Here is a 26,270-nt window from a genome sequence, read left to right as displayed (position 1 = left end):
TTCGCATTAATTGGTAGGTCAAGACGATTAGTGAATTAGATACATGATCTATGATATAATATCGAGCAACCTAACCATTATAATCCCAGCTATCTCATTCCCAGGAACATTTTCCGTACAATATTGGGTTTGGTGACCAATTTCTGTCCATAAAACTGCCTTTTGTATGGAACCCCAGTCTAATATCTGTCGATAACTGCCTAGTTAAGATACAATAAGAGTCACAATGTCTTCGCTGGGAGTGGGTGTAATAATACTCCACCAAGATTTGGTTTATTTCTTTAATCAAGAAAATCAGTTTACGAATAGAGGCTGACCCGCTTCTGATGATTCTATTGTATTACTATGCCAATTAAAGGCTTTATTAGTTTTGTACGGTTTAATATGAGTACGATGTTCTAGGGGAAGCAATTCTATTGTCACTGCGTTTTCTGCCGAGTGATGTATCGGTTGATATCTGTATTTGATTGGTCAGGTATGAAAAACGAAAGACCAATCGTTTTACAAGTCTGCCGAAACGTTGAATTCATTATTAAGTTAAACACTTACAAGAAGAGCTTAAGAACATACAAATACTTAAGAATTAAATAAACCTTTAGAGGCACATTTCCATTAATTATAAGATTCTGTGATGTGCGCTTTTACTTGTAAATAAGAAGTGTTAAATGCATTTCTACTGGTAACAGAAATAAGAGGGGGTAAGATGGATTGAGAAAAAAGATTGACAAATAACCATAACTCTTTTTGTGTGTTTGTGAAATTTTTTATTAATGATATCTTTAAAAAAATATTCAAACAGAATGGGTTTAAACGAACAAAGTTCATCGAAATGCTGATCATTTCATCACAGCCTATATACATGTACGTGACACAGAATGGTCAAATGAGTTACCATGGATATTGGTAATCATTCGTGAATTAAATACGACACAAGTACTTCCAATATGTTAATAAGCTGTCGTCGAAGAATTGTTTTCTAATGAATCAATCTGCGTGATTGACATACTTCGGACTTATCGCCTCTTCAAGACTAAATTACATTGTTCCATGATTCCGTATAGGTCATACACTGTACGAGCTACTATGCAATAATGACCACATGAGTACATACAGACCACATGTATATGTATATATCCAAGATGTCTAAGATAAGAATCAAACAATTTTTCTGCATTTGATCGATAAATGTCCTGCAACTTACGGATAATTTTCTATTCTTAAAATGACCTCTTCACTGATACTGTAAAATGCTTCATAGTCTGTGATCATGGCCCCATGATTGTCCACATTTTTCTCCTTATCCTGAAAAAATAAACTCGCATTAACATCCATGTAAATATTGATGTTATTTTGATTTAGATATTTCAGTATTGAAACAAGCTGGAGCTGTAACCGATTTATCTAATGTGTATTCGATATACCCATTTAATGCATAGACACTATTTTGTATGAAATTCCACTGCCTACATGACTTTGTCGAGCTTTTGACTGCTGTTTTGTCGTGCAACTAATATCGAACCTCACCTTCACTTTACTGCCGTTCGGAGTCCCTCCTCTGCTGACTGACCATCCACTGTACAAGTCGATCATCTGTTGTGGAGAGTCCCTGTACTGTCAGTTGAGGACGGGTCACGGCGTTGGCAAAATGTTTGCTGTACCTACTTTCGTTGTCCATGAAGGAAACAGAACCAGTATTCGCTTCCTGAAACTGGAGGCTAAAGGACGGCAGACGGGGCCCACGTTCTCCCTGAGAACAAACAGTGTTCCGTAATTAGAAGTCAATTCTGATACTACACAATGAGTATATACAGTTGGTAGTAGACTAAAGGTTACACCCTTGTGCACACGGAGTGCACGAGGTTTAGACTACAGGTAGACACGGAGAAGGAAAACAGACACATCATCAATGGCGGTTCAAACGTATCAATCGTTTATTCACAAACCAAAGCATCAATATTACAGACACAAAGCCTGAGTTCTCAGGAAACAATCCTGACTTGGGCCATTACCACAGATAATTAACTATATATCAGAGCTAACCCTTGAATACTTATAACTGGATTTGTGTAATTAGAACCATATTATATAGTTAATGAAACAATGACAACAAAAATAAAAATATTCTACAATTTGGTTTGTATCAGTTATTTGTTCACATTATCCCTGAAATAATTCATATTTACTAAAAAAACAGTACAATTATTAGTTAACAACTGGACTAGACCTGTTTACTTATGACTAGTATTAAAATAATACCCAATTTAGTACTTTATTATAAATGAAAACAGAACCGGAACTAGCTTTCATGGGCGCAGCCATGTTTCCGGTGCATCATGGGAAAAACCATGTGCTATCAATCTGGCGCGTATTTCGAAAAGCATTATGGGTAATCTTAGAATAAAACGAATGAGAGGATTTCCTAATTTGACATAATTTCCGGTATTATTATTCTATCGAAGTTATAAACAATTAAGAAATACTTCAGAAACACTTAATATCAAGAAAGATTAATGCGATGGTAGCCAAAAACCCTCTTTAGACAATACAGTTATCCATGGCATCACATGGATGAACGCTGTGCAAAACCGGCACGCTTCAAATCACTCATCAACAATGGCGGTTCACAGGGTCAATCGTTATTCACAAACACAGACACAAAGCCTGAGTTCTCAGGAAACAATCCTGACTTGGGCCATTAATTAACTATAATAACCCTTGAATACTTATAACTGGATTAGAACCATATTATATAGTTAATGAAACAATGACAACAAAAATAAAAATATTCTACAATTTGGTTTGTATCAGTTATTTGTTCACATTATCCCTGAAATAATTCATATTTACTAAAAAAACAGTACAATTATTAGTTAACAACTGGACTAGACCTGTTTACTTATGACTAGTATTAAAATAATACCCAATTTAGTACTTTATTATAAATGAAAACAGAACCGGAACTAGCTTTCATGGGCGCAGCCATGTTTCCGGTGCATCATGGGAAAAACCATGTGCTATCAATCTGGCGCGTATTTCGAAAAGCATTATGGGTAATCTTAGAATAAAACGAATGAGAGGATTTCCTAATTTGACATAATTTCCGGTATTATTATTCTATCGAAGTTATAAACAATTAAGAAATACTTCAGAAACACTTAATATCAAGAAAGATTAATGCGATGGTGCCAAAAACCCTCTTTAGACAATACAGTTATCCATGGCATCACATGGATGAACGCTGTGCAAAACCGGCACGCTTCAAATCACTCATAACAATATTTACAGGGTCTATCATGCTTAATCATACATTCAACTTAATGTATAAACACCTTATGCACATGTGTATAATACTTGGACAAGCTGATCAATGAATAAATTCACAGAAATCATGAAAACATACCTGGAGAAGGAAAACAGACACATCATCAATGGCGGTTCAAACGTATCAATAGTTGGGATGCGTTCGATTACGTCATCAACAGTGAGAAGTTCTAGGGCGCCCTCGATTACGTATTTATACCAAAAAATTTTATAGCCCACTATTAAACAGTCAAACCGTCACACTCTCCCCCTCCAAATTAGATGTCTCCTGACATTGAAAACATCTTTAGACATCAACAAAATGTAGGTAACACATGTACATACTCTCATCAACTTCTGTTAACCAGAATGAACAATAAGTAATAAAAAAATATTAAACCTGAACTCTTGAATTATCTTATTCAATACTCTGCAGTAGTTTCACGACCAAAATCCTCACCTAGGGGAAACAGCTCCCCTTTTCCTTTAACCACTGACTTAAAACTTTTAGTTTACTTCAATCAGCAACTTAACTCATATTGGCACTTTTCTTTAACAATGAAAATCTAGATACTCTATTCATTGTCAACAACAGGAAGGTATACTCATTTAGTGAGCTCTTGGTAAGATTATCTACAATATTGTGTACTAAGGTATTAAACCTCCTTTTCTTTACAAAAGAAATTCTGTCAACAGGTTGGCCACACCTAACTGACTACTTGAATAAAAGTATTCAATCATAAACACAATGTTTTATGTTTTATACATAATTGTAAATGTCTCCATAAACCTTCCACTCAACTAGATTGATTACAAATCTAGCACCACCTTATTGGACAAAAATATTGAACTGAATGTTTATAATACTGTAACGATTACACTTCCATATTGACTAGAACTTTCAAACTTATCCAACAATATATTTACATGCGATATATGATATCAAAGTTAGTTTTGCTAATAATTATATCCCGCGTCCCACGCGCGTATTGGCCAAGCATTGTATGAAATTGGCTTGCCGTACTGATCATATGTCAATCTGTTAATTGGTTTTCGCGTTCGTACACTTCTTCGCGACTCTGAACAGGATGTGTCATATTCACTTTCAGAAACGATACCCGCGGTTTGCTGATTTGGTTGTCTTGGTGCCGATTCCATGTGTCGTCCCTGGATTGTAGATTCACATCCACTGTTTGGAATACACGTTCCCCCTTGACGGTTTCTCAGCACAGTCTTCGTAACTGTTTCACTGTCTGTTGAGCTCGCTAACGAATCTGACATTTCTGAGCTGACTGCCTCTGACTGACGCCGTAGTCCTGAAGATTGTACATCTTGACTTGGGACAAATGTCTCAGCATCCGGGTTAAGATCAGAAGGTGGTCTTAGAATACGGAAGTCTTCATCAGATTCTGAGGAGGAACTCGAAATATTACGTACCGGTTGTCGCGTTTGAGGACGTTTTCTCCTCTTGGGTTTTGGAACCTTCACTTCTGGTTCTCTCAAACTATTACATGGCATTAACATATTGCGATGTAAACGGCGAACCTTTCCCACCTGTTGCCTGAACGTCGTAGACTGGAGAATCATTGTTTGGGCGATGAATCACAACATGAACATCTTCCTCCCAATACGACCTAAGTTTACCAGGGCCTCCTTTCTCCTTGAAGTTCCTTACCAAGCACTTTATCACCAGGTACTAGGGATGCACATCCATATTTCGAGTCATGGAGTCTCTTACCCTTCAAAGCAGATTTGTTTGCATTTCGACGAACAATTTCATATGCTTTTTCCATGCCCTCCATCCATTTCCTGTGATATTCCTCGTAGCTCTTAGATTTGAGCTGAACATTCCCGTGGGTGCTTTCTCAAAAACGAACATCAACTGGTAGGAGTGGTTCGTGACCAAATAGTAGCCTAAATGGGGGATATCCAGTAGTGTCGTTTCGCGTTGCATTGTAGGCATACACAACCTTGTTGACATGGGACTTCCAGTCAGATTTAAGACCCTTAGGCAGAGTACGAAGCATTCCTAAAAGTGTTCTATTAAATCTCTCTGTCTGTCCGTTCCTTCGGGATGATAGGGTGTGGTACGGGAGTGTTTGATTCCACATTATGTTTGCAGTCTGCCAAATAGTTCATTTTCAAATTCACGGCCTTGGTCATGGTGAAGCTTGTGTGGCATACCAAATCTCATCACAAAGTCGTTGAATATTTTTCTCCGCTGCTGTCTTCCCAGATTTGTTGGTAGTGGGGTAAGCCTGTGCGAAACGCGTGAAATGATCAACGAGAACTAAGATATACTCATATCCACCCTTCGATTTTTCCAAGGTGAACATAATCTACCGATACCATTTCGAAAGGATGTGTTGTCGCTATTGGTTTCAGTGGAGCACGTTGTTTTCTTGATGGGGGTTTGTCCTTGAGACAGGAACAAACATTCTGCACCCAATGTTCAATTTCTGACGCCATTCCTGGCCAATAGAATCTTGATCTTGCCAAATCCAAAACTCGCGCTGCACCCAGGTGACCCATGTCTGAATGTAGAGATTCCAACACTTCAGCACGGTATTTGGACGGAAGAACTAGTTGGAATCTGGAATCTCCATTCGAAACAGGTACTACTCGTTTCAAAAATACCGTCCTCGTCAATTTGAAGTTTTGACCACTCACGCAGCAGACGTTTTGATGGCAATGACATTTGACGAAGATTCTCTGGGTTTGGTTTTGTTGCACATCCAACATATTGCATCACAGGTCCAACGTCGTTGTCCTGTAGTTGGGCTTCCCTTAATGTTGTTACTGATAAAGGCTCACCTGGTGAGTCCATGTTGAGTATGTCTTCAAGTTGGGAATGCATTGGGGCCGACTGACTGACAGATTCAGCCCATACAAAGTTCTTCTTTAGTTGTAAGACACTTCCATTAATAATGGTACGGACAGCTTCACTGTCAATTTCCTGTGTACATAAGGACACCATCTTCGAAATGTCTAACGGCATACGACTTAATCCGTCGGCGTCCCGATTATCTTTTCCTGGCTTGTAATAGACTCGGAATTTGAAATCCGCTAATTCCCCTACCCAACGTAGGCGTGTTGCATCTAATTTTGCTGAGGACATCACATATTGCAAAGGGTTGTTATCACTGTAAACTTCACAAAACGGAGCGTAGAATAAATAGTCACGGAACCGTTCGGTCATTGCCCACTTTAGGGCAAGAAATTCTAGTTTTCCTGAATGATAATTGCGTTCAGCTGGTGATAATGTCCGAGAGGCATACGCGATGACGTTCAGGTGTCCCTTGTCCCCTCGCTGATACAAAATTGCACCGAGACCCTCACCTGAAGCATCAGTGTGTAACAGAAATGGTTTTTGGAAATCTGGGAATGCCATTACTGGTGGTGATACTAAAAGGTCTATAAGTTCAACAAGAGTATCCTGATGTTTTGGTGACCATGTTATCTTTTGATCAGGGGGCACTACACTTTGTTTCTTTCCAACCGCTTTCTTTGATTTGGATTTCTGTGGTTTTCCGCTGGTCCCCTGAAGAAGATCATATAAAACTTTTGCGCGTCGCGAGAAGTCAGGTATATATTTTCGATAATAACCCAGAAAGCCAACTAGCTTACGAATATCACCAACCGACTTGGGTACTTGATCTTTCAATTTGAGTACAGCAGCTTTGTCCGCGGGGTCCATCGTATATCCCTCAGCAGACACAAGGCACCCTAGATAACGTACTTGTCTCCGAAAGATTTCGCATTTTCTGGGTTTTAACTTGATTCCCTTTGCCTGTAGTCTTTTCAATATTGACCGAACATGGGTAAGATGATCTTCGAAATTCTGACTATAAACCAAGATGTCATCTAAATAGGGAATACAAAACTTGTCCCTAAAATCCTCCAGTATTTCGTTCATATACCGCTGGAAGGTGCCTGGTGCTCCGGTTAGACCGAAAGGAATTCTGTTCCATTCAAAACAAGCCCCAAGGTGTTGTGAATGCAGAGATCGGTTTACTTTTCTCAGACATGAATCCCTGGTGGTAAATGCTTTTCCCTGATCAAGGACGGTGAACCATTTACTACCAGTCAGACCATCAAGAGTGTCCTGAATACGTGGTATAGGCTCAGGACTTTTTTGTATTGTCTTCTGGTTGACTTTTCTATAATCAACACATAGCCTCAGCGAACCATCTTTCTTCCTGACGCATACAACGGGACTGGAGTATGGTGACCGTGATTTGCGGATGAATCCCTTTCCCATGAGGTCAGTTAGATGATCCTTAACCTCCTGGTATAACGGTTTAGGTATAGACATATAAGCAGCTTGTACCGGATTGTGATCTCTAAATCAATGTCCATTTCTAAATCCCTTGCCTCGCCGATATCATCATCATTCTGTGCAAATGCGCTCCACACTCTTCTCTGAGCATATCTCTAATTTGAGACTTCTGACTATCACTGAAACTATCAGGGATCTCCACTGGGGGTTCCCACATTTACTGACGCGGTTGTCTGCTCTTGTGAAATCGCTATGTTATTCACTTCTGGTTTTCTGTTGCTGACCTCTTCTTGATCTGGCATACATGGTAGAGTAACAAGTGATGATATAGTGTTCAAGCTACCAAGTACAGCCCTTTTGGGTATGACAATGTCTCTCGTCGTAGGGTTGTAAATCTTTATATTCAGTACCTGAGAATGTCCTTTTCTGACTAAAATCACTGTTTCAGGAATCGCCAACCCTTCAGAAGTAACTCTATCTCTGGTCGAAATAAAGCGCGCATGTTAGAGTCTGATTTCACCAAAGCCCTCAAACCGAACAGTCTTGTTACTGCCTTTAGGGATAACAACAAGTTTCCCTAAGATTTCTAACACTACAAATAGTGCTGTCACTAGTCTGGTTGCCCTTGAGAGCTTCAATCAGGTTAACACAGGTTTTAGGGTTAAGCCCTGGAATAGCTCTTGTAATTCTTCTCCTAGCTGTGTTGTGCTCATATCTCGACTGTTAATGTTCTATCACATTGTATCAAATGATAGGATTTTCCCTTGCAGCATGACTTGTAACCAGTAGAGGTACTTCAATTTCCTTAGAATCATTCCTTATACTAATTACACCTCGGACCCATCCATCAAAAGGGATCTGGCTCCCATTTGCTGCCTGTATGGATAGATTAGATGCGTCCAAAAGTTCTGCTACTGGTCTAATGGGGTTCGAGGGAGGAAATGTTCCTGCCACCAACTTTTTGTTCACCAGCGATACCTGTGCTCCGGTATCCCAAAGGACATCAACCTTTTTTCCCTCAATATTGCAGGTAACCAGACATGTTTTCCAACAGCTTGGATGATGTTATTACGATATACCGGCTTCAGACCAAGTACTACTCCCTTAAGCTCCTCACTTCTAGCTATAGGGGGTCCTTGCAGAGTCTGTATAGTATTACACACCAGCTTGTGTTCTGGCCAATGTCTCTTCTGACATTGTTTTGAGCAATAGCTAACGCAGCTACATCCAGTACAAGTCGAAATGCTCAACGCCCCTTGACATCTAAACACACACGCTGAATGGGACTTCTCGGAAGCTTGGGCCAAGTACTCTAGTCCCTCGGTCTTGACCCTTTGGCTTTTCCCGCTTCGCTGCCAGATGTATCCTTTCTTGTACTTCGTGATTTCTTACAACCAGCTTTGAAGTGTTCCTCACTCCCACAGATCCAGCAGTGAGTGCAGGTTCGATCTGTATTTTTGCAAGCCTTACATTGGCCACCAGTATTATGTTGTGTCTAGGGTGTGACATGTGTGTAGTATTACTGGAGGAGGGAGTTCTCTCAACCGTCTCCTTTAGTGAAGCAATCTCTGCACGCAGCTGTTTTGATCTCGGCCATGAAAAGTCCCTCTTTTGCCTCTTTTTTTCCTTTGGACTCAGTACTGGTAGTTTCAATCACCTTTACATCGACGCTCTTGTTTTTCTTATGCATTTCCTCCTCGCGCATAGCCAGGGTACTCATTTCTTGAAATAAGTTCTTCATCGTTGACTGAGTTTTTATCCAACAAGGGTTTCATTTCTGTTCTGATGATATCACTCCTCAAACCAGTATAGACAGTGCGGCAAAATAACCTGTCAACTATATGTTGATCATTCATAGCAGTACTGCCACTCTTCCTGGGATGTAAATAATACTTTCTGTCTTAATTCTAATGCTCTGAGCAGGAAATCAGGAGCATCTTCTTTTCCTTGTTGTACCAGTTGACTTAGTTGGTTAAACAATTCAGTAGGGGTTTTCTCCTTGTAATGGGCCCTGAGAATCTTTCTCATGCTGGGGAGGTCCAGACAGGCTCGACCCTCAAATAGTTCCGAAGACCAGAACCAACTGGAACAGCCTTAATAACCGCATCCGTTATTTCCATATCGGTAAAACCCTTCTTCTTCCCTCTTTCTATTTGTCTAACCACGCTCAGGAAACTTATTCCCTTATTATGTTCCACAGTTCCATTAATTTTGAATTCTTTTTGATAGACTGTCCTCTGGGGTGGCCCTTCCTCTGCTCTTGTACTGGTAGTACTAGAATGTTTAATAACTTTGGGTTTAGTCTCCTCCTGTTCTGTCAAGCCCTGTATTATAACAAGCATGCTCGTGACTCCAGCATCCTGGCCTTTCTTCTCGGTCTCTATCCACTTACTGATCAAATTGATTAACTCAAGTTTCGACATAGCCTCCAAAGATTTGTCGCCTGTGGTTGTGATTGATACTTCCTCTATGAAATCTTGGCGTAGATGATCCGGTGTTGCCTGGAACAACCGCTGCCAAAAAGCGACTTCTAGGTCTTCGCCACGTAGGTCCTTTGAGTCGGCCATTTCCCTTTTGTTAAGATTGTTAGGGTACTTCAGTGTGTCAGTGTGTCATCATCATCATCCCGGACGAAGCCCCCAAATGTTACTCTCTCATAAACTGGGTGGGTTGATGATCTGACAAGCCATACCTGGAGAAGGAAAACAGACACATCATCAATGGCGGTTCAAACGTATCAATCGTTTATTCACAAACCAAAGCATCAATATTACAGACACAAAGCCTGAGTTCTCAGGAAACAATCCTGACTTGGGCCATTACCACAGATAATTAACTATATATCAGAGCTAACCCTTGAATACTTATAACTGGATTTGTGTAATTAGAACCATATTATATAGTTAATGAAACAATGACAACAAAAATAAAAATATTCTACAATTTGGTTTGTATCAGTTATTTGTTCACATTATCCCTGAAATAATTCATATTTACTAAAAAAACAGTACAATTATTAGTTAACAACTGGACTAGACCTGTTTACTTATGACTAGTATTAAAATAATACCCAATTTAGTACTTTATTATAAATGAAAACAGAACCGGAACTAGCTTTCATGGGCGCAGCCATGTTTCCGGTGCATCATGGGAAAAACCATGTGCTATCAATCTGGCGCGTATTTCGAAAAGCATTATGGGTAATCTTAGAATAAAACGAATGAGAGGATTTCCTAATTTGACATAATTTCCGGTATTATTATTCTATCGAAGTTATAAACAATTAAGAAATACTTCAGAAACACTTAATATCAAGAAAGATTAATGCGATGGTGCCAAAAACCCTCTTTAGACAATACAGTTATCCATGGCATCACATGGATGAACGCTGTGCAAAACCGGCACGCTTCAAATCACTCATAACAATATTTACAGGGTCTATCATGCTTAATCATACATTCAACTTAATGTATAAACACCTTATGCACATGTGTATAATACTTGGACAAGCTGATCAATGAATAAATTCACAGAAATCATGAAAACATACCTGGAGAAGGAAAACAGACACATCATCAATGGCGGTTCAAACGTATCAATAGTTGGGATGCGTTCGATTACGTCATCAACAGTGAGAAGTTCTAGGGCGCCCTCGATTACGTATTTATACCAAAAAAATTTTATAGCCCATTCTAGGGAAAAAGGTAATGTCTTTCGCCAATCACATCCTCGCATTTTCTATGCAGGGGAACAAAAGGTTCCCCCCCACATACCCAAATAAATGTTTTACAGGGCCCCCTGTAATTCCCGTGTATGAAGTTACTAAGAATTCAATCGTTAGGAAGACTTAACAATTTCCTTTCGCCCTCACATTCCTGCAGGGGTCGCCCCCGTTTTATGAAAACTAAAATCCTGAGGTCAACAGGAAATCCGGGGGCATTTACCTCGGGGTGAGGAGGTTAATGTTTTATGGGCCCTCGGTGGATACACCAGTTAAAGTGGACAGGTTAAAGCAGAATGTCTATCAGTATTATCATCTGAACCACCTATATCTCATGAATTAGATGAGGAGTTTTTCTTATATAAGGGTTTAGATTTACATCTATAAGGGCGGCCGGGCCTTCCCAGAGTCACAACACAGTTGTAAAAATCTAGTTTCGGTAAGTGAATAATTCAGGACGGCAGCTAAAGTATTTAAGTTATGTAAGAGGTTAAGTCTAGGGACGAATTCTCTGGCCATTATCTACCAACAGGCCCCCATTTCCACATTTACGTGTATCACCTTTAGGTCTTTCTGTACCAAAATCTGATAAAATTACCAAACCTGGCTATTTGATAACACACTTGTTCGTTTCCACGGAAGGGAATAGTGTATAATTCATTTAGTGATGAGGCTCTCATGGACAAGTAAATTACAAATCGTTTGCCAAAGTTGTGGGATATGAGTTTCAAGTTTAGGGAAAAGGAGCTTTGTTAGCCCAAGATGGATCATAAAAATCTGCGATTCAGGACTGTTACCAGTACATCAAGGGGACGATCGATCAGTTAGGTTTTATGCTATGATGTGGGGTTTATTTTGTAGATAAGTCGCCTACAATGGGTCTGTGCTATATAATCTTGCAATGTTTTCGAGAAGTTTTCAACATTTCTTCAATTGCGCTGGTAGAGGTAAAGGGTTGGCCCCTCTGACAGGTAGGGAGTTAGAAATTGTACCTGCTCGCCCCTATTTGCATGTATCGTAAAAGGCGACTAAATTTAGGATCTTATCTTTTGCTCGTCTTCCTAAACTGACTTTATCTTTCCTAATGCCCTCCCTTGGCATCGCCTCAACTTTTGGCCTTGAGTTGAGCGTTCGCCCCTTGTGTGAAGGCTCTGGGTTCTGATCCCATGGCCGAGACACACCAAGTCTATAAATGTGGTAGGTTTCTTGCTTCATGCTTAGGTGCTCAACATACATGGAGGTGAGGAACGACTACTGGTTCGCCCGTTTGTCAGTATAATGTGACCGGGTGGGATGGGGGTGTGTTGCTTTGGTGTCTTCAGGCAGCATGCTTCAGTGATATTAGCACTATAAAAAGGGCACATACGTTCCACCTATTTACAAGAAGGACACTACACGAATATAACCGCGCAGTCTCTCCAAACACGCCACACCTCGCACAACATACACGCAAACTACTATTACCGCCCCCCCCCCCCCCCCCCCCCATACATGGGATGCCGGTCCTTACATGACCGTAGCTGTTATTAGGACGTTTAAAATTAATTCAAACAAACAAACAATACAAAGAGAAAATGTCTAAGATAAGTTCTCTTGATCAACTACTTTGATGATTTTTTATTGCCGGGGAGCCAGAAGCTGGATACATGTATAGTTGTTAATGGATTGTTTTCTGTCAGTTAGGTGTTCAACCAATAGCCGTGGATAAATAAAGGTGGGTTCCATGTCTCTTGTCTTGGTGTTCTTAGGCCTGGGAAATTGACACATTGAAAATGGTGGTTTTCGTATCCCAAAAAACCAAAAATGTTAGAAAAAATATTTTTGAGGAGGGCAGTTTATTTGATATTCGAAAAAAGTAAAAAGATAACATTGGCGGGCCAGTTACAAATCGATTGTAGGTTTGTTTATTTGTTTTTCTGTAGTTAGCTGTTAAACCGGGCAGGGCATTTTTTATATGAAGATTTTATGTTGCTATGGCATGAGTGAAAATGAACGGCATCTTTTCTATAAAGGATCTACATCGGATATGGAAGTCTGATATTCAAATGTGGTTACTACAGTTCCTTGTGACAATTTTCAGGTGAAAAATTACTTTTCCATGAAGTGTCTTGGTCAGTAAATCATTGTCTACAGCTGTTTTACTGATAGTTGACTGGCTCGGCCGAGCTTGGCCTTGCGGAGCTTTTTTTGGAGGAAAAACTGGGCTTTCTACCAGTGGCCACAGGATTGGTCAGGGCAAGGTATTTAAGAGGGATATTACGTTTATTAGAGTTAGTACCTGTGGTGTTAAGCATTGACTCTTTGGGGTCCGGGGCTGTTGAATAAGCAAATAATGTTTCGAATTGACATTATTTCCTCTGTACTAGGTGTCTATTCTGGAATACACCAGACTTCAAAATCACAAGCGCTTGCATGTGTTTAGTCAGAGTTTCTGTTATGTTGGTTTTGATAGAAAAACAATGTTGTATTTTTCTGAGCGCAAACATGTTTCTGGGGTTGACAAGAGGGAACTGCTGCTTCTATTTCTCGGAAACCAGTGGGGGATGTTATCGCCAGCTAGCCCCATCCCAGCAATGTTTCTACGCAGATGGATCTTAAAAGCTGAAGCAGACGGACTTCTTCAATTATAATTGCTATCTTTGGCTGGAAATATAACAAGTTGACAATATGAAATAGGTTTAAGTATCATATTGAGAAAATTTTGGACCAGGGGTGTCTCAAATTCCTCACAACACATGGCCGACATCGTGTAGGTGCAAGTTATTCAATTTATTGCCACACCTTTCAACTATCGTTGGTATAACAGCTGCAGCATCTGATATAGGTCTTTATGTGGTCGGCCCAATAAGTTACAATGGTGTTTTCATTCCGTGATCAACGATTTTAGAAGGTATGAAAACGGGACCAAAAAAGGTAAAATTAACCCTAGTTTTGCCATATTTACATAAGGATTTTGTTAGGAAAATACTACATTTACTTGCCAGTGAGTATGTAGGTGATAGGTTTGAGATTAGAATTAATTAAGCTGGCTTATTCTTTGGCATTTTGCGAGCGTTTTTACGGGTAGGGGAGGATTACTGTTACAAAAGGTTGTCGGTTATCTGAAACATAGTGTAAATGATGTCGTAATAACCCCTGCTAATTCACAAGCCATACACTTAATAATACGTTTTTCAAAATCTTAACTGTTAGGAAGTGGACACGTTATTGGTATACACATAGTGAAAAGGAGGTGCTAGGTTGTCCTTTACAGTGTTTGCACGGTCCCTAATTTTACCTCGGCCTTAAATGGCGGAGGTGGGGTCATGCGAATGATAGCCATTGTGTTTTGAATCGGTTGTAGGTTGGTTCTGACATAGTGCATGTGCAAAAAACAGAAGTTTGTCTCTTGGCGGATTTCATATCAATTACACCCTGACATTTCTAGAAATACTCCTTTCTTGGTCTCTCGTTGGGTCAATTTATCCTCTAACAGGCACAACTCAATTTTTAGCCCACCATCAATCAGATGGGTGGGCTTTTCAAATCGCTTTTTGTCCACGTGATCCGTCCTCGTCAGTCCTTCCGTCGTCCGCCGGAGTCACGTTGACCAATTCTTTGTTAATCAGCTTTATTTCTCAGAAAGTACTGAAGGTATCTGTCTCGTATTTCATATGTTAGGTTCCCCTAGGGCCCTAGTTGTGCATAATTGCAATTTTGGGACCCATCGGTAAACAAGATGGCAGCCAGGCGAAGCTTTACTTGGATTTTGATTCTTTCACTATGATTGTTATCGCTATTTCTCCAGAAAAAGTACTGATGAGATCTGTCTCAAATTTCTTTATGTAGGTTCCCCTTTGGGCCTAGTTTGTGCATATTGACAATTTTGGGATCCAATCGGTCAAAACAAGAATGGGCCGCCAGGCAGGCCATCTTGGATTTGGAGTAGTTAATGTGTTTTTTCGACTATTTCTTTGTTATTTTTTTTGACTTGAACGGGCATCTGTCTCGTATTTGCATATATAGGTTCCACTAGGGTCCTATTTTGTGCATGTTTTTTTTTTGGCGTTTTTTTTTTTTATTTGAGGACCGTTCGGTCAACAAGATGGCCGCAATGCTGGCCCATTTGGTTTTGATTAGTTTAACAGTTTTGTTGTCCGCTCTTTCTAAGAAAGTACTGAAGGGAGTCTGTACTCAAATTCTCTATATATAGGTTCCCTAAGGGTCCTAGTTGTGCATGTTTCGCGTTCTTGGGACCGATACGCGGTGTCTAACTGGTTGGCCGCCATGGCAGCCATCTTGGTTTTTGATATGTTTAAAGAATATTTTGTATCAGCTTTATCTCTCAAAGTACTCGAAGGGGATCTTTCTCAATAGTTCATATGTTGGTGCCCCATTGGGCACTTGTTGTTCCATATTGCGTTATTTGGATCGATCGCGTCAACCATAAATGGCCGCCAAGGCTGCCATACTTGAGATTTCGATAGTTAAGTTTGTTATCGCTATTTCTCTGAAAGTATTGAATGAACTCGGTCTCAAATTTTCAATTTTATAGGTTCACCTAGGGGCCCTAGTTGTGCATAATTTCGATTTGGGACCCGTTCACATCATCATGGATGGACCGCCAAGGTGCCATCTTGGATTTTTGATAGTTGATGTTTGTTTACTGCTGATTCTCAGGAAAGTAATGAAGAGATCAGTCTCCCAAATTTTATAGTATTAGTGATTGTTTGCAAAAAGTTTGAAAAGCAGAGAAAGATTCCATCTTTCATTGTCTAAAATTGACTCATTCCTTTAGGTGGGCGCTCCATGTTCCCTATGGTGATCTTCTTGTTTCTTAATTGGGTTACATGGATGGTATTGAAGATCTAGTGGTCCCCCCCTTCCCCCCCCTTGTTCATTTTTAGCCACCCAGACATAATCTTAATGGATGGAGTGCTTGTTTCTCGATTTTTGTTTGGTGGTTGCGTTTTGTGGGGTGAGTGTAGTTAATGTTCGTGACTAGTGTTTACGCGCTAAGTGCGGCTTAACAGCGGTCGGCCGACATCCGCCTTGCCCCCAGCAAGGAACCTAGCCTGACCCGACCTGCGCACCCATCCATAGCTCCTTGTTTGGTGGCGGTTGCTGTGTCCTCCTGTATGTTGATTGTTGCGAGGTGAGTGTTACGGGGTACTGGGACTGGAACGGCGGTATATTCATGGTGTGTTCTTCTTGTTTAGTGGAAACTGGTTGCAACTTTTTTTAGTGCTTGTTCTCTGACAAGCTCAGCGTTCAAACCTGCACCTGGAAGGACACACTAAGCTTACAAAACCCCACCCGGTTCACATTATACTGGACCAACGGGCGATACACAGTAGTCCCACCATCCCTGTATGCTGAACGCCTATAGACATGGAGCAGAAACTAACACTTTCTTTTGACATGTGGTGTGTCTCGGCCACGGGGACTGAGATGATGTTCTACACACACCCCGACTAAAAGAATACCTGAGCCATTCCTCACAGGTGCCGAACGCTCATCTCAAGGGCCTTTTGTGAGGGAGAGTTGCACTTGGGTAGGCATTGAGGAAAGATTAAAGTCAATTAAGGAACGATGTGATAATGTTAAGATCCTAAAATTTAGTCGCTCTTTTACGATCATGCAATAGCGGGCAGCAGGCACAATTCTAAACGCCCTAACCTGCAGGGCCCATGTTTCTCGATAGTTTTGATACTTTGCTACAGAGTTACAGGACATAGGGCATTTGATGGTCTCGGTTTAAGGCTTAGATATATTAATTTGCCGTTATCGGTATTTCAATTTCTTTAGGTGAATTTCTTCACTGGGATTGAATTCTTCAAATGAAGATCTTTAATTTGGGTGATTTAAATGATGACAATGCTGTGAATAGTTGGTAGTATTACGTAGGAATATACTTTAAGTGAAAACCCATTGTGAATGTTGAATTTAACTGAAAAACTCATTGTGTATGTTGAAGTTGTTTGAATATGTTGAATTTTAATTATTACAGTTGAATTGATTGTATACAACTGAATGTGTTGAATTGATTTGAATACTGGTTTTGGAATTGATTGAATATGTTGAATTGATTGGATGTACAACTTGTATATAGTAATTGTGGCTGAACAATTTTAGCAGGAAGCTCAATTCTATTAAATCAGCCGTGAACACATATTCGCCACTTACTCAATAAAATACTTTTCAGATTTTCTTTACTGTGTTTGTTGGAGCCTTATCTTACTACATAATTTAAAATTGCTTATATTGAATAACATTTATTTTACTTGGGGTTAACTAATTTAAACACGTGCTTAAATGATTTCTGTTTGGATTTATTTAACGTCCTTATAACAGCTTCATGGTCATGTAATGACTCGGCCTCCCATGTATGCGGTGTGCTGCGTGTATGTTGTGCGAGGGTGTGTGTACTGGGAGAGGACAGACTGCGGTATGTTCGTTGTTGTGTGAGGTGAGCTGTACTGGGGAGGACTGCCGGTCTATGTTCTTGTTGCTGTCTTCTTTGTTATAGTGGATCTGTTGCCCTTTTTATAGTGCTATACACTGACAGCATGCCGCAAAGACACCAAGCAACAACACCACCCCACCCGAGCCCCCCCCCCCCCCCCCCCCTCCCCCACCCTCCCCCCCTTTGGGGGGGGGGCGGGGCTCACATCTTACTGAAACAACGGGCCGATAACCATTTCGTCCCACCTCCCTGTATGCTGAACACTAAGCAGACAGCTGAAACACTACCAATTTTATAGACTTTGTTGTTGTCCTGGCCAGGGGACAGAACCCTGTGCCTTCCTCACAAAGGGAGCGAACGCTCAAATCAAGGCCAAAAGTGAGGTCGTGCATAGGGGACGGAGCATTAGGAAAGATAAAGTCCAGTTAGGAAGAAGAGACATAAGAGCTATTATCTTAAGTTTTAGTCGCCCTTTATGTACCGAATTATGCAATAGGGGCAGCAAGGTACAGTTTTTGTCTTCAAATGATTCTTTTTGTTTGTTTGTTTGATTTGTTAACGTGCCTCTCAAACAGCTATGGTCTCATGTAAAGGGCGGCCTGTCCATGTATGCAGGCTGAAGCTGTGCTTGGTGGTTGTTGTGTTGGGTAGAATGTACTCGGGAGACAGCGGTATATTCGAGTTGTAGTCTTCTTGTCTTGTGTAACTGTTCGCCCTGTTTTCTAGTGCTATATCACTGAAGCATGCCGCCGAAGACACCAAGCTACACACCCCACCCGGTCACTTTATACTGACAACTCCTGGCGGAACAGTCGTCCCTACTCCCTGTATGCCTGAAAACGTTAAGGCTGGGGAGCAATTCTGTGTGTTCTTTTCTATTTAGTTCAATGAATGACTTTAATAATAGTTTTTTTTAAAGAATTATTCTGTTAAACCTGGTCATGGTTGTAATGTTCTCCGAAAAATGGAAAAATTCTCTTCCCAAAAGATTTCAGACGGGAATTTCCAGTATACGCAAGGTGAAAAAACATGGTAGAATCATGGATTTTAATTCAATATTATGTAATCAGGTCTCGTCAATGTATACCGATATCCACCATTAAGTTGGTCTCCCACTGTAATATTTAAAGATAAGCGCCACCAACGAGATTCAACTGTCATTGGAATAGAGCTATAGATGATCTATTTTATTTTATTTTACTTTTATTTTACTATGTTTGTAAAACATTGAATACCGTAAACATTTTACTATATTATCCGAAACAGGATACATACTATATATTAAATCATGGATACCACTAAACTTATCTTGTTTTTTATTAGTGTAATAAAAGCCAATATTGTATGCCATAATAATCGCTTTTTGGTTTTGTTTTTATCTTATCAGTTCAGAACGTCAATATAAAAATTATATAAAAGGATAAATCTCTTTCTGAGTTCCAGAATTATTACGGTCACTTTTACAAAGCTGAATACATTTTGGCTCTCATTGAAATCTGATAAGCATATAGATGGATTTATGTGTTCTGTCACCCAATATGTTCTAAATTACCATTCAGGTGGTAAAAATAATACAACCGTTATTTATAAAAAGAAAACGTCGATTTTTAACATTACAATTGTCCACTCTCATGTATAAGTTGCTAAATTGATATGAGTATTTATAATTAATTTTCAATACACATTTTCGGCCTTCATAATACGGTACTAGCTATGAAACAAATTCCATTCAAGGAATGTTTGGTACTAAAACATTATTGGCGGTTTTTCCGAGAAGTGTCTCCAATTACAGATAATCGGATATTTTTCGATAGACATGATCTTTAATATTCATAAATTATGTTGATTAGACTTTGATCGACCGGCTTACACATAGTGTAATGTATTGAAAGGTGAAACTTATTGTGTCGCAGTGAATTGAATTGTTTGAATGAATGTTTTCATTTTCAGTGCAGTAATGTGTAGCGAACCAAAAGCGACACAAACCATGCAAAAGATCAAGTATATATATTCAAAACAAATGCAACTTTTATAGGCAATCTACATCATTATATGATCGAAATTATCTCAGAATTATGTATTTAATTCCCAACATACATGTATATCATTTGGTTAACGTTACAACCAATTGAGTACTTTTTTATCACATACAGGTCGCTGAGGGTGTTTTTTAGGACTGTAAATGTTATTTATTTATATTATTTATTTGTAGTTATGTGTTGTGATGGCATGAACAATACTAAGTGGAATTAGTTAATAAGGCTGCCATATCTTTTTATGTTCAGATTCTAGAAATCGTTCGTTTTTATGCTGCCGATAACGTAATGGAGACTTAAACTGATGACATTTAAAGGGGAAAAATCTTTTTCTTTTTTTTCATATGGGAGTGAGGATTCTTTCAACGCAAGGAGTCAAGCTTTCTTTCTCTTAAATATATTTAATGTCTCTAAAATATAATGGACAAGTCAGCAAAAATCGATCACGACTTGGAATGAGCATGATAAAGTCCGACTTATTGTTGTTAATTGTGGTAGGATGATTAATTATTTCAATTTAAATATTTAAATAATGGTCTTGGAATTTGTCAACTATTTGAGGTTTTTAACCGGGATTTGGATTTTATTTTTTTAGCTCAACTGGTTCGAAGGGGTCTATGGTCGAGCTCGATGCCTTACCGTGGAGTCCGTCGTCCGTCCGTCTCGTCGATCAAACAATAGACTTCTTCTCCATAACGCTGGTCGGACTTTCAACTAAAATTTGGTGCTGGTAGCCTCCTTATGGGCTACTAACTGATAAATTGTACAATTGTTGGGGCTGACACCCCAGGGCGCCTGCAGGGGCGGGGAAAAAAGGGGGTCTATTTGGATATTTACATTTTAAACGACTTCTTCTCTGTAAACCAAAGCTTGGGGATTGCTCCCATAATGCCAATGGTTAGCCATCCTTATTGGGTGGGGATTCAAAATTGTACAAATGATGGGGCTGACCCACACGTGGGGCTAGGGGGCGGGGTCCATAAAAAAAAAAATTTTATGGGGGGGGTCCATTTGGCTATTTCCATATAAACGACTTCTTCTTGAAACCAAGCATGGGATAGAAACACATAAGGCAATGGTAGATCCTCTATAGGGTGGGGTTTCAAAATTGTTACAATTGATGGGGCTGGAACCCCCGGGGGCATGAGGGTGGCGGGGTCAAAAGGGGTCCAATTTGGCTATATTTCTCCTCTATAACGACTTCTTCTCTGAAAACTAAGCATGAAAATTGCACTTCATATTGCAATGGTAGTATCGTTTTAGAGGTAGGGATTCAAAAATGTGTACAAATGTTGTGGCTGACCTCCCGGCGGGCATGAGGGGAGGGGTCAATGTCATAGGGGCCATTTTGGCTAATTTCCATATAATCGACTTCTTCTCTCTGCAAACCCAAGCATGGTACTTTTGTAGTGGTCCGGCGCCAGACTCAGCAACCCATAACTGCTATCCGGTTTTTGCCATCCTTTACTTGATTTGGGATTCAAAAATTGTTCAAAAATTGATGGGGCGGACCCCCAGGGGTCTGAGGGCGGGGGTCATAAGGGGCCTATTTGGCTATTTCCATATAAACGACTTATTCTCTGATAACTAAGCAATTTGGTATTGCCACCACTCATGCAAATGGTAGCATCTTTATAGGGTGGTGGATTCAAAAATTGTGGAAAATGATGGGGCTGACCCCCAGGGGGCCTGAGGGGCGGGGTCGAAAGTGGCCAACTTTGGCTATTTTCCATAATCAATCGACTTCTTCTCTGAAACTATGCACGGGTATAGCACCCATAATACAATGGTAGTTTCCTTATAGTGTGGGAATTCGAAAATTGTGCAACAATGATAGGGCTCGAACCCCCCGGGGGCCTGAGGGCGCGGGGTCAAACGTGGTCAATTTCCATATAAATGACTTTTTTCTCTGCAACTTAAACTCATGGGATTACCGCTCATTAATGCAATGGTTACATCCTTAAACAACTACTTTTCATCAATCTGTTAGTCTCACAATACATAAATGGTACTTTTAATCAACGTATTGGATAGCATATTTGTATGGTGATCAATAGCATCATTGTATGCGTTGTGTAAGTTCATCTTATATCCACCTTATACCTGTGCAGTTTACATCCAACAATGATGGGTAAACAATTGGTAATGCTCAAATATGAACGAAACTTGAATACGGATGTTTATGGTAGTGAATAACTTCTGACGAGTTCGGGTATAAAAATCTTATTTCCATATTTAGAACAAAACAATGTTCAATTTCAGCATTTAGTAAAAATTGCTTGTACACATATTCACGACTTCGATAAAAAGATAATGGGGCATTCATGAACAAACCGATGATAATTTACAATATCTTGTATTGAATAGAGTAACCTTTCATTGGAAATTCTCATTTCATTGAAACGAAATCAGTAGCCAAAGTACCATACTTCTGACAAGAACATTAATATCTTATTCAACTTAGACACGTTTACACAACAGAAAACACAGAGATGTTATATTAAAGCTTATCATATACCGAAACTATCTAAACAGTCTTTCTTGGTTTCGTTGGAATTTCGATATGATGAGGTGGTTTTATTTCTAAGAACCTGTAGTGCTAATACTTTTCCATTAAATTAAAAAATATATATATATATAAGAAATAAAAACAATAACGACTGACTAGTGAGTCGCTTTCGCTCCCCATTCAAGGAGCTCGCCCCCTTCAAGGGCGAAAGCTCTTCAGTCATTTCGTCCGTAAGGATTTTTCTTTAAATTTATCATATATATATATATATGTACATACAATGGTACAATGAAACGATTAAACTATGTACACTATAATGTGTCATAAAACATAGATGTCACAAATATTCGAAATTATTGAATTATTGAACAGCTATTGTGAAATTGACGAACCAGAAGATTTGACGATTTACCTTCTATATTCTATTGTTACAAGAATTACTGTTTTATTGCTAAGCGACGATTCCTTCAAACTAAAACGTCTTCCAAATCATCCAAAGTTCAGAAGTGTATACATGAAGTGAAAATTATCAAATGGTTTTAATTTCATCATTGTACAAATTCATTCACTTTCACTTATGATTATAAATCGTCAATTGGATAGGATGATATCATTTAAATACACAACGTTTAGAAAATAATGTTAGAAAATGAAACAATGAAAACAGGATATGAAAAATGCATATCTTTCAAAATATTAAACTTTCTTTCTTGGAGGTACCGAAATTGTAATAATAAGTGTAAGATGATTGTTACTCACAAATAGTTATATCAGAACGGATTATTAGGCATAAAGGACATGTCTACCATACAAAATAAATTAATCATAAAGTACAAAAAATTATATCAACAGTAAAAAAGACAACCTTTAATCAGTCCATCCTAGTAAGTAGATTTGACATAGATTAATAGACAAGAACTTTCCTACACCAATTTCTCCCTGCTTCAGGAACCCCTTTATACATAATTGTTGATATAGTTTCCTTTTTTTCAGACCACATATCAGTTTATCAATATTCAAGCCTATTGTATTTTTATTGAAATAAAAAATACAAGAACAAATGTGTTAGTGACAGCTAAAGAATTTATACAATTTAAATAACAGTTTTTGGTTAATCCACTAATAAATTGATCATACTACACATCAAGTTATGAGACAAAAAACCGTATATTGAACTTTATTTATGTGTAAAACACTGCCTATAAACCATTGGGTTATGTATAACAAAGAACATGGTGTGAATTCCAAATATTTTAGTGAACTTTTTTTAGATAAAGAAAACTTTAGAATTAACAAGATCAGTTATTCTCATTGATGTAAACTACACATTTTAATGAAACCTACGTGATTTGACAGTGTTTAAGTAAGTAACTTTTACTTATCTCTTTATTCATTAGTTCTGGAAAACGAGAAAAAATATATTAATAGATCAAATCAAATATTTAATGTTATATTGCATACTAGACAATACATTGTACATTATGAAGCTACAACATTTCTAAAAACAATTTACTCCGTTGTGTTTTGAAATGCTGGAATTCAACCATAAATCCTGTTCAACAGTTTGAAACCTTAAATGATTGATGAACAACATATCTTTCCACTGTAATAACATGAATAGTAGATTTATAGTAAGATCTTATCATTTAAGTGATTTTCATTGTAGTAATTGATTAATTCAAACTCTCAATGGATATTCAATATCGTCTTTTACACATTTTATGTATAAGACATTGTTATTTCCCATACAGTATCTAATACAATTATCACTTAGCAATTCTAAATACAAAAGACACCATTTAAAATAAAGGAGTAGTTTTGCTAGTGACATTATATACGTGAATCATGACTCTGCAAATAAATGTAAGCCTATTTATAATTACAGAATACAAATGGACAGAATAAGTTCATGAAGACAGGAACTAAGAGTAAAGAGATTGATAGAATCAAGGTCATATGCTATCGATATAACAAGTTAGGATAAAATATCAAAGAATACATGTACGTTAAAACTAATAACGTTATAATCGATGTCCAAGTAAAGTTATGAGTGTTTGACGAACTTAATGTAGAGGAACAGAAATACAAAACAAATCTCACCTGTGATTGAGAACAATTCTTTGGCATATCCCATGGAAAATGAGGCTTTCTCGGTACCATTGCTAAATTTTCGTTAATGTTTCGTATTTTTGGAATAACATTTTCCTGTCCAATATTATCTGTACTTGGCAAAACCTTTCGGTGAAAACCACCAACTGAATGATCGTGGTCCACAATCATATCTTGCAATTGTTTTATATAATCAATCGCCACTCTCAGAGTTTTCACTTTTGAAAGTCTCTTCTGTTTCGTATGTGACGGAACGTGCTTTCTGAGACGTAAAAATGCAGTGTTGACAGCCTGCACGCGCCTTCTCTCACGTGCGTTTCGACGTTCGACAACCTGCGGCGGTTTTTGGCTATGGGGGACATGTCGATAGCTGATTTTCCGCCACTTTGTTTCTTGCTACTTCTTTCCTTTACTGTCATGACGGTTTGGCGCGAGATTTCAGAGCAACGGGTGTCTGTTCCTGAAGCAGGGTAAAATTCACCACCTGCTTGCTTCTGAGTCTGACCTAAGGAGGACGAGAAACGGCACTGGCAGTTTGTTGTCATCTTATGTAGATCGAAAGTACACTGCGTTAGCGATTAGCACATACCTCTGGAATGTTGGCACGCGATCGGTGACAAGAGGGCCCTACCGGAGATTAGCTCTTGCAATATTAATGATGCAGCTAACAGACTGCAGTTTGGATACCACAAACGGGGTAATTCTAGATACCACAGAAATTATTTAAATTGTCTTTTATCGCTATATTTATACAATGATGTTATAATTTAAACTCATGATAAACTCACGTACAGTATACCCTTACGATTCACATATGTATAAAATGCATTACACGTTTTATATTCATTTAAACGTTCAGACTTAAAATATAGACACACACTGCAAACAAATTTTGAAATCATCTGACAATCGAGTTGTTTTATAGGGATGACATCGCTCTTTTAATTAGCACCTTGAAAACAGACATTACGTAGTCTGCCCACCTCCTTCTGAATGTGTGTAAACACATATATAAAGTGATCAACATGAGCTCAAGATTATAACAAAAGACGCTAAAAACTACTTACATGGTAGTTTATCTTATGTCATACAGCTACGTGATAAGTGCTGTGGTGCTTGGACTGCATAAATCGCAAAAAAATTACTTCCTTATGACGTATAACTGTAATATAGATTTAATTGCATATATATATAATCAAAATGAAGGTAATTTGTTCAAAATCAAATTTTCACTTCAAATTGACTGCGCCACAAAATTTTGCTTTCAATAAAATATGTTGTTAATTTTCACATTTTTGAAACGGACGAATTTAATTCTCACTTATTAAAACAGTTCTAAAATATTATATATTTTGATATACAATTTACTTTATTTACAGATCAAATCACCTTACCATCTTCCTGAATAATCGCGAAAATAGATTATGGCCATGAAAATCACTGACTGGACGCACTGAATGTCACTACCTGAAGAACCATGCTGTACATATGTAACTGAACATGTTTAACGGTAATAAGTTATACAAGAGGCCGAGACTTCATATAACATAACGGCATATGACGTATTTAATGCGACTACTTGTGTAGTAATGTAGAAATATTCTTAAATTCTACCTTTTAGAAGTTTGCTAATTATTAATATTTAGACGTTTTGAATGGCGATCAGCTACATAGGTTAAAATACAACGTATATATTTTGTGCAGTTTTAATTGTTTAGTCTTGAAAACATTATAGTTCTTTCAAGGTAAGATTTTTGTCCACTCCTATTGACTTTTGCCTAGTATCAATAAACATGTTATGTTACAAAAAATGTCGAAAATATCATTTAGTAACAGTAATAGGTATAATATAGATATACAATATACATTGT

At 38.5% G+C, this 26,270-nt stretch overlaps 1 long non-coding RNA gene and 1 pseudogene across 1 annotated transcript; both read right to left on the bottom strand.

Moving 5' to 3' along the window:
• Positions 1–741: 741 nt before the first annotated feature.
• Positions 742–5,380, bottom strand: LOC138335018 (uncharacterized). The gene is made up of 3 exons (XR_011210222.1): positions 3,401–5,380; positions 1,525–1,747; positions 742–1,302 (listed from the first exon to the last, which is right to left on the bottom strand). It is a non-coding gene; the product is annotated as an uncharacterized lncRNA (long non-coding RNA).
• Positions 5,381–23,676: 18,296 nt separating this feature from the next.
• LOC138335212 (achaete-scute homolog 1a-like) lies at positions 23,677–25,132 on the bottom strand (annotated as a pseudogene).
• Between the last annotated feature and the right edge of the window lie 1,138 nt (positions 25,133–26,270).

Source organism: Argopecten irradians, chromosome 1 (assembly GCF_041381155.1).
Source record: "Argopecten irradians isolate NY chromosome 1, Ai_NY, whole genome shotgun sequence".
Taxonomy (NCBI): Eukaryota; Metazoa; Mollusca; class Bivalvia; order Pectinida; family Pectinidae; genus Argopecten; species Argopecten irradians.
Note: the sequence above shows the minus strand (reverse complement) of the source record. Positions and strands in the feature narration are given on the sequence as shown.